Source organism: Aulonocara stuartgranti, assembly GCF_965226115.1.
Source record: "Aulonocara stuartgranti genome assembly, chromosome: 17".
NCBI classification, from domain to species: Eukaryota; Metazoa; Chordata; class Actinopteri; order Cichliformes; family Cichlidae; genus Aulonocara; species Aulonocara stuartgranti.
In genome coordinates this window covers 10,818,292-10,830,431 of record NC_138953.1, presented here as the reverse complement: position 1 = coordinate 10,830,431, position 12,140 = coordinate 10,818,292, and the positions used below count along the sequence as shown (strand labels likewise).

Here is a 12,140-nt window from a genome sequence, read left to right as displayed (position 1 = left end):
AACAGTTGTAACAGGAAAACACTAACAGCTGTGTAGATTCTGTATACACTTCTAGAATTTTTATATTTGTAACATTCAGAAAATGTACCAGTTTAGGGACCGCAGGACACCTTGTGATCTAGTTTATGTTGTTTGCCTATCATAAACCAGATACACATACAGACACCAAACACAAACCAGCCCAAGTTTTAAAGATCTGGATTTCTGAATGTAAGATTACAATGACTATGCCTTTGCAAGACATTAGGCACCAGCTAATCATGCCTCTGCAGCATAAGTAAAGCTCTAGAGAATGGGAATAAAATGTCACCCGCTCCTAGAGGTGTTCGTCATCATCAAGTCGCTATTCCACAGGGATCCACAACATGCTGAACACAGTTCTGCCCGTTGGCATAACTGTCAAATCTGTCATGTTTCTTCTAATTAGTTACACTGTTTATATTGGTACTGTTTATATTCTTATCCTTGAAACATTAATTTGATGTCTGTATTACTGTCTTGTCTTGGCTTCATTAGCCAATACATTTTAAGTCCTCTTCAACCAATTATACAGTGAGAATTGAACTCATGAGCTGGCTTAACTGTAATTGGTTGCCTGGTGTTTTTGTCCAGCCTGACTCTGAATACACAGTGGTTTCAAAGTATTACTGTGTTCAAACAATGAAAGCCTTTGAATTAATCAGTGTGGTTCTGTCCCCTATGTCTTTGAGCTTAGGAGCACTGGAAAAGAGCTGGAAAAGCCCGACTTCAGTCTGTTATCTTGGTATTCATGACTATTCACTGCTGTGCTACTGTCATTATTTCTTAATGAAATAAAAAAAGGTTTTTGACATGGTTGCTCATGAAATGCTTGACTGAGGCATCCTGAGATACTTGTTTTCAGGTACTTTAAATAAAAATAATCCCATACTGAGATTTATTGCTTTCTGAGTGTTAGCATGTATGTTTCTTCTGTTCATATCTAGTATGTAGACCACCATTAGCAATAAAGTAAGTACATATTTAAACCCCTAATTAGCTATAATGGCTGAAAGTAATGTCACCTTACTGTGAATCCTCATTAAAAGTGAGATGTGACCTCCATGCAGAAGGCGAGTAGCTCGACAAACTTCCTTCTGTCTTCATTGAATAACAGACAGCAGAAGTTTTGCTGCATAAATAGTTTCCAGAAGTTCTTCTTGGGATTAGGAAGGGGGTGAATTCATCAATTTTATTGATCTCACCCCATCTACCACAGAGGACAGTGGAAAGTGAAAAGAGAAAGTGACACCGAGAGTCTGATCAATTTTTTCAGACAGAACTCAAAAAGTTTGGCAGTATAAACAGCAGTGGGGTCTTTAGAGATTATGCTTCAAATAAACATGCCAGAGGCATATAAAGATATATACTAAGCATAAAAAATGCAGTTGATCCTGAGGTAGCACGCATCTCTACTTGGAGGTAGTGTGAATGATCGGTTTGATAGGATGGAGGTCTGTTGCTCTGTAAGACGGGTGAAGGTTGGCCATGAGAAACATTTCTGTGTCGATTAGCTTTTCCTGAACCAGGAAGCCGGCACCGTTTGGGCAGAGGGAAGCATATTACGCAATGAATGCAAAGTATGTGTACTAATAGACAACACTTCTCTTAATTAGACCTGTGTATGCACACAAAGATGTGGTATATAATTGGCATTCTGCCTGTATTTTAGGCTATGGTGGGTGGTCAGGTTGCAGCAATTACTTCACCGAGACACAGAACTCCATGTGCTTCAGTGAGTGGGAGACAATGTGTGTGTTTGTGTGTTCAAGGTGGCAAGGAGAGAAGTAGACAAATAATTTTGTATTGACTTACTAAGTGGAAACCTTAAGCAGTTTAGTTCATCCAGCAGGTCAACAGCTCTTATTTGAAATGGAAATTGAATTGCACACTGCATACACTTTTGTTTTACATCCCATTGTATGTCTCAAGGACCTCTTCTTTCGCTAAAAGATAGTTAGAATTTTAATGTTCCGTTAAAGGAGCTGGAGCCTGTTTTTGGTCGAATTATTGATGGAGCTGCTTGGTATAGCTTATTTATTATTTAGTTTTAGTCAAAGTGATTAGTAATTAGCCATGATGCTTGATGCTGAAGCTGGGGCCTGTTAAATTGATGCTGTAAAATAAGTCTGGGACCAAAACGAACTCAGTTCAAACCTGTTCATTTATTCATGTAAGACTCATCAGCGGTGCACTTACATAAACTTCACCTCATTTTTGCCATGGCTGCTCTGTTCTCACTCTCTTTTTTTAAGTGTTTGTGTGTTAATGTTTGGATATAATACTCATATATGATGCCAGTGGTGGTGGGAATGAAGTAGAGGCTAAAAATACTTTGAGATACTATCGCTATTATCTTCAGTACAAGATTATGAGTTGGTTTTTTTTCTTCATTCTAACAAGATCATTAACAACGCCCTGAGGTCTATCAGATATCATTAGACAACCCTGAACTAAAAATGACGCAGACATGATATTGTGGAGGTCTATTTACAGAAAGGCAGGAGCCTGAAAATAGCTTCAAATTATATGTCTCATTATTGTTTCAATGCACATTAGCTGTTACTTTCATTAGCGAGTACAAAAATCTAACAGGATGTTGAAGGTGTTGGTAAAGGAAAACCAGAGCAACATGAAATCTAATTCCTTGTCTTTGATGTAAAATCGTCAAAAAGACTCTTGAGAACCAATTTCAATGGAGGATAATCTCATGTACGTTTTTTGCATCGCTTGAGGCATATATTTGTCATAGTTTAATTATTTGCCTTAAAACACGCACATGAGGGTAGCGAAGGTTATGAAAAAGGCAATCAACTATGCCAAATGAATATACTCTAGCAACTGTGCTCCAGGGGATAATACATATTTATTCAAAATTATTCATGTTTATGAGCCACAAAGATTCTCATGACTTCCAGAGTGGAAGAAGACACACACTATTTATGCATTTTAATGCTCCATTGTGATCACAAAATCTTAGAGAGTTCAAGTATGTGCTGCCTCCCAGTATTTAAATATTGGCAAAACTATTCCTGTTGCAGCAAACTGCATTTTCTGAAGACCGGAATTAAGGAGAAACTACTAACCTTTATACAGACTGAATAACTGCAAATAACTGCAAAAAAACTGCAAATGAGCAGGTGGGCATATGTCTTAAAATCCACATGCACTGATTCGTTTCATTTATGCTCAACACTTCACTCCCAATGCTAAACCAACAGGATCCTTGGTTTAAAAAAGAAGGAGATATGTGAAAATTAAAACAACTGATGTATCAGAGCCTGTTTTTCACCAACTGATGGCCTTAATTAAGAATAGTCTTAAAGTGTAATTAAAAAGTTGTTTTACACTGATACAGATGATGTAAGTGGGGAAATTAACTATAGCTATGACAAATATATTTGGTGTCAGGGAATAATTTGTATTAAAATTACAGGGTCAATGGGTTTTTGAGACATTAAGCAACCGCAGCTTTTAGCGCCTCCGTGTTGGAGCAAGCTTAGTATTTTTCTTTTATATGCCTCCTGTGTTAACACCTTGTCTCCACAAATTCTGTTTTATCAAGTTTACTGTGTGTTACAGAGATGAGCATAAATGTGTAATGTGTTGCATACTTTGGTTTCCATTTTGCTTCTCAAACACACACAATTTTTGGCATTGACAGTAAAGATTTTAGCACAAAACCTCTATATATCGAAATGTTTTTGTGCTTTTGGTCGGTCTTTGGTTAGGGACATTAGCTTCCTTAATTCTGCTACTTGTCACATTTGATTTAACATTTGCAACTTTATGAACTTCAGCCATGCACAGTGTTGTGTGGGAAGTCAGTTTAGTTGTGACATTCTGTTGATCCTCACAACAAGCGAAAGAACAAGCACAAGAATCTCCACAGGGAGGTCAAAAGTCAGGCTCAGCTGAAGAACATACCCCTTAAGCGGGTAACGATTCAGTAGAGTAGCTTGCTCAGGGGGGAGACTTCAGTAAGAAAGATGCTTGTCCAAATGGAGGACAAGACCAGCTCCTTCTGTCCTTTTGTCTATCTCAGATGCTTTTCTCATTTGCATACTCTGACACCTGATGCCAATTTTGCTCTAAAAAATCTAATACTTGAAGTAAAGGTCAAAACAGGCCTTAGTCCTTACTCATCATATTTTAATATGCCTTGGGTGTCCTGTATTGTCTTTATCCAAACTCCAGAGTTAATGCCTTTTCTTGACCATCTGATGACATTTTCTAAACCGTCCACAGGCGTTAAAAAAGATGGATTATGTTACCCACTGGTTAGTCATGCCCCACTCTGAAGCCTGCAGCTGAACACTATTGCTGTGGCCCTTTTGGTGTTTTAAAAACGCGTATGATGACTGATTGGTGGGTCCGAGCATACCCTGGACAGTCCTCATTTTTGACTCTAATTATAACTATAATTTTCAGAATAAACTTCATGTCTTTTTAAAAATGTCCTGAAACCGACTGAGACCATAATCTCCATAGTCTTATCAGGAAAGTGTTTACTAAAGTTGACAAGCAAAGACGCCAAGGCCAATTTTCCCCACAGATTTCTATACAATGGAAAGTCTATTTTTCCCTCAAATAGATGGGCTGCTGACCAGTCAAAAGAATATAGGTTTGAGGCACTTCAGCACTGGCCCTGCTTTTCATATACAGAAACTACTTCCAAGTTTTTTGAAGTCTGTGAAGTAGTGTTGGTGCCTAAACCTAAACTGAGTGATTTAAAATAAAATGAATTAGCAGTACAGTGGCTCAATGGTTCACACTATTGCATCACAACAAGGACAACCCAGATCCCTCCTGTGTAGAGTTTACATAAACTCCCTGTGCTTATAATGGATTTTTATACAGTGATCCAGTAGAACACTGGAGAGAGTGAGACTCCAAACGTGTTAAATAAAGGTCAAGAAATAAAAGTGAAAACTAAAATTAAAAAAATGCAAAACAAAATGTTTCCACTTTGTGCAGAAGCTAAAGTCCTGCAGTCTGCCCAGTGATTTTTGGACCTGATGCATCATAGCATTAATACAAAGGACACCTTGTGTATATGGAAAGAAACACAGCAAAAACAAATCCATTGAAACGATTTGGTCTCTTTAAGTTAATGTGGATATTTTGAGCAACCCCATCAGGTACCAACTAATTGAGTCACCCCGCTCCCAGTGGACAACTTTCTGCATTTACTTTAAGCCCCAAAATAAAAATAAGAAAAAATATGGTCCAGTCTTTCACAAGTACAGAAAATAAATTAAAACAAGAAAAGATAAAAGAGCCTCCACATGGGTAAACAGCTCCAACACGCCTCACTGCCTTGCTGTATAAACTGTATCATGTCATGCTTTTCATACTAATGAGAGACAATTAGTCCTGAGAAACAGTGAGGCACTCCTCCATGTGTCAAACACAACATTCTCTGTTTAATGTGGACTCATTTGTTATGCACCTAGGGCTTATTACTGGATGGATGACTCTGGTCATCAAAGTTGACTCTGCAAAGTGGTATGAGAATTTAATTGCAAGGCACTGTCTACATCACGTGGCAGCCCAACTGTGTCAGTGCCTCCTGTGTTTATCAGTATCAGTGTGGTTACACCGGGTCCATTGAGGGTGCTTTTAGAAGTAAAACTCCTTGCAGTGTTTGTCTTGACAAGAATTTTCAGGCCCAACTCAAACATTGTTTGCCAGATAAGAATGCTTCGTTTGTTGCATTGATGTGAAAATTCTTTGAAACAGTAGCGTTTAGGATCAAGTTCACTTACTGAGCTAGTGTCCAATTTGATGTACACAAAGAATGAAAAATTGTGTGTTAATTGATATTATGAAGAGATGGATACTGTGACAAGTTAAAAGCAGTTTGAGTTTTAAGGATATCACTAACAGCCAAATAAACATCCCTAGACATTATCAGACTTGCTTGAAAACTAGCGTTATACTTTCCCTCTGAGTCTTTCCATCTATTATTCGCCATCTGTAATTCATTTTTTCTTTCTGATAAGGCGCATGCAGAGCATACTTACACACCCCCATATTGCACTGGTGAATTTGCGTCTGTTGACTCGCTATATGTTGCAATCAGGAGAAATGTGCCAAGTGTGATCAGTATGAGATAGGCTTCTGTGGTACAGTATGTGTCACTGCGACACAGTCACAGCTCCGAACTGCAAGCTCGCTGGTGACTAACCTGATTCCATCTGACAGCTTTCACATAATCTCCACATCATCCCCAAATAGAAAAAAGGATGTTGTGAAATTGCAAGCTGTGAATGAATCAAGAACAGTCTTCATATATTGATTTCTGCTCTAGCACCAAATTTAACTTTAAAAGTACCTTTGTTTTCTGGGGGCATCAAATATGATTAATGACATTATGCAATTTTATGCTGTGTTGACATGATTAATGTTCCAATTTCAAGGGAAATGTATTTGTTATTATATTGGTAATATCACATATCTATGCGTACTTAAAAATCATATTGCTACCTTTTTGAATGCTGGAGCACGATTTGTTTTTGAAGCCAGTGTTTAGCTCTGGACTGCATCACTTCCACATAATTGGTTTTCTTTGTTGTGATATTTTTAAAATGACAGACCAGTACGCATCTGCTATAAAGCAATCTCCCAGGTGTAACATTTTTTAATAATTTATGCTTTTGCTGGAGAAGTGCAAGGTTTTTGTCAACACCGTCAGACACAAAGAAATGCAAAAATATATATTTTTAAATTAAGTTGTTTCAGCTATTTTGACTATTAGCAGCTTCTCTATTCTATTGTTTATGCACACATGTTTTCAAAGTAATTTTACCACATTTAAAATTAAGATTGTTTTGGCTTTTTATTATTAGAGTTACAGTCATACATATTTTCAGAAGCTTGTATTTAATCTCTATAAGAAACAATCATATTAAGCAGGATGCAAATTACACATTTATTGAGAAAATTACGTATTTTTATTGGAAGATCATGAGGGAGGAAACTATATGGTTCTCCAAAAGAGAAAAATAAACCAAAACTCCATATTATGGAGTTAACAAGGTGCTGACGGTGGTGACACAAATCTGACAGTGTTGACACACTAAAATGGTAAATGGCCTGCATTTGTATAGCGCTTTACTCAGTCCCTAAGGACCCCAAAGCGCTTTACACTACATTCAGTCATTCACCCATTCACACACTGGTGATGGCAAGCTACATTGTAGCCACAGCTGCCCTGAGGCGCACTGACAGAAAACAAGTAGTAGAAAACAAGATATTATTTCTTTCAAAATGACCATTAAACCTTAACAACCTTTGTAATATCACAAAACACATCATAACAATTCTGTTTTTGCACATGTCAAGTTCTACATCTTAATAGTTCACCAACAAGTAGCTGCCTACTACTCCTTGATTCCTAAAGTTCTCTGTGGTTGTGCCCTGCTGGACTTTCTCTCCTTTTGACTCTGTGCTTTCTTCCAAAACCTTCTCTTCTGCCTTTTTTCTCTTTCTTTCAGATCACTGATGTTCTAAATTTTTCTCTTTCTTACTCTATTTCTCAATCTTTCCCTTTCCATTATGAGAAACTCTTTCTTCAACTCAGGCTGGCTGTTAATTTTTTCTCTCCTTCTATTTTGATCATCCCCGTTCCTTCTCTTTCGTTCCTCTACTGACAGGTTCCCCTTTGCCATTCTAGTCTGAAATGTACCATTTTATAATCACTATAATTTTTCTGACACTTATGCTTTTTACAGATTAAGGATAAATGTTCACAACACAATTATGCATTAAGCAATAGAGATGCTATCCGGTCTTTAAGTCTGATGTCATTAGCCATTTCCAGGTCCAAACTCCACTGCAGATTCCAAAGTCAAAGGAACTCTGCAGCATCACTGAGAGTTACAAACTGTCTGAATTCTTTCATCTTTAATAAAATGATCAGTGTGTGGCTCTACCAGGTGTAACATCCAGGCATCCATGAAAACAGAATATATGAAATTTAACAAAGTTAGAAGTTAGATTGCTTGTTTCCACCTGAACATGATATACCAGCTCTGCTACCACTTCCAACATAAATGAAGACAGAAAACTAAACAGCAGTGACTATTGCCAGGTTACTGAAGTTGGACTAGCTGGTTATATAGTGATGTGCTAAATGATCGCTAGCGACACAGCTATGTTAGCATAATATAAACACAGTGAAGCTGGAGGATGAATGCTAACTTTTTACCACTTGATAAAAGTTAACGTGAGGATTTCCGATGGTTAGGCTGACAGTGATCACTGGCTGTTTTTAGGGGCTTGTTCAGATGTAATAAAAAAGGATAAAAAGCATTAAAACATTTTAACAGCACAACAGGCTTAATAAACACAGAGTAGTTTAGGCCCGGAAGCAGGATTCATACATCATCACTTAAAGACCAACTCTCGTGGCAGAGATAGCTCAGTAGATGCCACATGATCGGAAGGTTGGGCGTTCAAATCAAACAAACAGCGGCTATCCTGGATTTGTAGCTGCCCACTGCATCACTGAGTGAATGGGTTAAATGCAGAGGACTAAGCATTTTCCTACAGTATAATAATGTATATTAATGTAATAATAATAATAATGTATACATAAACAATGAGATTCAAGATAAGACAAATTTGATAACGTCGTGTCCTCGGGCAAGACACTTTACCCTACCGCCTACTGGTGTTGGCCAGAGTGGCCGATGGCGCGATATGGCAGCCTCGCTTCTGTCAGTCTGCCCCAGGGCAGCTGTAGCTACAACCGTAGCTTGCCTCCACCAGTGTGTGAATGTGAGAGTGAATGAATAGTGGCATTGTATAGCGCTTTGGGTGCCTTGAAAAGTGCTATATAAATCCAATCCATTATTATTATTATTATATTTGACACATCTGTAAAGCAGAAATATCAGTAAAATACACAGGAAGTAATATATCTGAAATATTAGTAAAAAATATTAATATGAATGGTGAATAGCACACTTTTGTGGCATTTGTCAACACCATTAGAAAAAGGGTCAACACCGTCAGACAAAAATCCTGATGGTGTTGACAAAATACCCTACTTTCTCTCATAACACATGTTTTTCTGACAGAAGCCATCTTGTTTTTCATCAGTTGCTTATTGCTTCTACAATCTACCTAAATTAAGCTCTTTTTACAAAAAAAAAAAGATTAAATCTTGGATTACATCGACTTTGGTGTTGACACACTATGGTTGTGACACAGAGTTTTATCAGAAAGGTCTGCAATAAATGAAATTAAAATAAAAAAAATTATCACAGCAGTGACCTCATGGCATGTGTACCAAACAGGAAGTGGTAAAGGGGTCCTCAGAGTGTAAGCTACCCACAATAATTCCTGATTCCTTTCTACTTTTAAAAATATCTGATGGTGTTGACAAAAACTGAACACGATTTTAATCACTTAAAAAATATGTAAAAATAAATTATCAATTGCATATGTTGATATTAAATAAGGTATTGACTTAAATACTTAGTGACGAGAGCCATGATGTTTAATTTTACATTACTTTTAAAAAAAGATTTCTGTATTTTAATATTATCACATCTGCTTCTGGACAATGGATTTTTAAGGTATTGGTAATATATTGTACTACTGAATGTGGCAGGATGAATGTTATCCTTCGGTCCAACCCACTTTCAGCCTGGCCCATTAGGGGGCGCTGGTATAAATAGTGGCCATTTGAGTGTCTCTGCGTCGCTTGCCTGTGATCTCCTTTTTGGTCACCTGACTTCCCCTCGGTGTGGTGGAGATCATTTGCGGGTTATTCTTCTGAAGCCTCCATCGCGGCTGGTCGTAGCTATAGAAGCCTCCTCTGAGCTATTCTACTTACGTTCTGTGACCCGGCTTACTTGGTACGTAATCAACTTTTGTTACGCTCTCTGCCTTCTATTGTTCTTTTATAGTAATTATTTATTATGTTTCGCAGGAAGTGTGGGCCTTAGTTTTGCGCCAAGCTACGCGAACTGAAGTGCTGCTGTTTTGCCTTGCTGTGCTTTTACCGTCTGTTCCCGTTGTGAGAATTCTTTCCCTGCTGCTGTCAGCTTTTACAGTGGACGTCGGCGTGGACAACGGCCATATGCATGCCGGTTATCGGAGTCAGCTGGCGTGCATATTGATTGACTGTTAACTTATCGTCGTGTGGACGGCAAGTTGGAGCAGTACGGCGATTCCGTTTGCTCCAGATTTTAGAGTTTTATTCAGATTGTATGTTGTTTTATTGCTTTTTGATTTGTAGTTTGGATTTTCTGTTACACCACTGGTGGGAGGCCCTTTTTCTAGCTGTAGATCACCAGTGTGGTCCTGCAGTTGGGTTATCCCCCGGTGCTACACATTAGTTTGTTGTAATATATTAACATTTTCTTTGTTTCTTTTATTCAGATGCGGAGTGCCGACGTGGAGGAGACTAGGGTGCCTTGGTGGTGGGATCCCTTGAGTGTACACACCTGCCTTGTCTAGTTTATTAGTGTGAGTGTGTGATAGTGTGTTGCACTTGTGTTTTGGTGTGTTTTCTTTCTTTAGTTGTGTGTGGCATCCCTGCCCCTCCACTGGTAAGCCTCAGCTCTGAATACCTTTTTAAGCATATTTGTATTTGAATATTTATGATTATGTTTTTATTCGGTGTTTTAAATAATTACCAATAAATTGTCAATTTGTTTATTATTGAACCTCGTCTCTGGATTGAGTATAGCGAACCTAAGTGCCTTTTTGGTGATTTAGTGTCATTTCCAGTATTCTCTGGGTGAAATTCCCAGGGTGGCGTTGTCGTTCTTTAAAACTGAAGAGTATTTACTTTATATCCCAACTTCGTCTCGCCACATTAAAATAAATAAATATGTATAAAAAATGCAAAATCATACTTTTGTTGTATAAAAAATTGCCTTGGTTTGTCTTTTAGGCAGTTGGGTTAACACTTGTATGCATATTTTTAACCACAAAATTGGGTTTTATCTTCCGGACATATTTTGTCCCTTATGTCAAGAATCACTGTGGTAATATCTTAATCCAAGTCAAGTCAGTTTTATCTGTTAACACCAACTTATATCATCGATCGTATTTGTATATCACATATAGTGAAGACACTACAATTATAGAGGGAAATCCCTAATAGTTTAACTAATAATTCATTCTTCTCATAGAATGAGAAGTTAGCACCAGCAATGTGTCTAATAACCTATGACTGCAGAAAGAAAAGCTTTGCTCGGTAGGTTTAATTTCAACCAGAATGTTCAATTTGAAACTTTGGTAGATTTTTCAATTAACTCATTAGTGTATACATCTTATATCAAGAAATAACAAATTGAAGCAACAACTCATGTATATTCACATATATTTATGAGATAATTATTACTTCATGTCTCATTAACACAGTATCTCACAGGCTGTTGCTTAGTAACTCATCATTATCTATAAGTTTGAAATTAATGGTACATCATTTGTCAAGCAGCATTCATTATTATGTATCCTATCATTTTGCAGCTACTCACAATTTTGTGCACCGCATTTTCAAGTGAATAGTGTCTTTTATATTAATAATTTACCACAAAAACAATGTTTTGACTCAAATGAAGTTCCGCCATTTTAATTCTCAGCGGCCTAGAAACTACTGAATAAATGTAGAAAAGGAAGTGTATTTGCAAAACTAATCATTGTACTGTATTTCCTATCTAACATAATGTCTTGATCAAGGGTTTTATTAGTGTCTTCAGCAACTCTCAGTGCATGTACTGGACAGTCTGTTAGCTCATAAACATTATAAGAATCCCAAATAACAATCCATCTATTTTTTTCTTTTATACCTATCCAGTTCACAGCTGCAGGAGGGTGTGGGCTGGAGCCTTATCTTTATACTATCACAGGGCAAGAGGTCCAGTACACTCTGGACAGATTGTGAAATAAAAATACTACTTGCCTCCAAAAGCCACTGCGATGAGACACAGGTGCTCATCCCATAACTTACCTACTTATTCTTTATATGTAGTTTTTATTTCTCAGTAACCACAAAGATTAAGTATAGGCCCTCCCCTATTTTATTTAGTAATGAAGTATGAAGGTAAAGTTTATTTATAAAGGGCTTTTCACAGACATGAACACACCTAGCACTGCAA

At 37.4% G+C, this 12,140-nt stretch overlaps 1 long non-coding RNA gene across 2 annotated transcripts; it reads left to right on the top strand.

The window, feature by feature from the left end:
* Positions 1-9,866: 9,866 nt before the first annotated feature.
* Positions 9,867-10,690, top strand: LOC309692784. Of its 2 annotated transcripts, none has more exons than XR_014272451.1 (2): positions 9,867-10,180; positions 10,414-10,690. It is a non-coding gene; the product is annotated as an uncharacterized lncRNA (long non-coding RNA). The 2 variants fall into 2 exon arrangements; XR_014272452.1 differs by having other exon boundaries at positions 9,867-10,193.
* Positions 10,691-12,140: the final 1,450 nt, after the last annotated feature.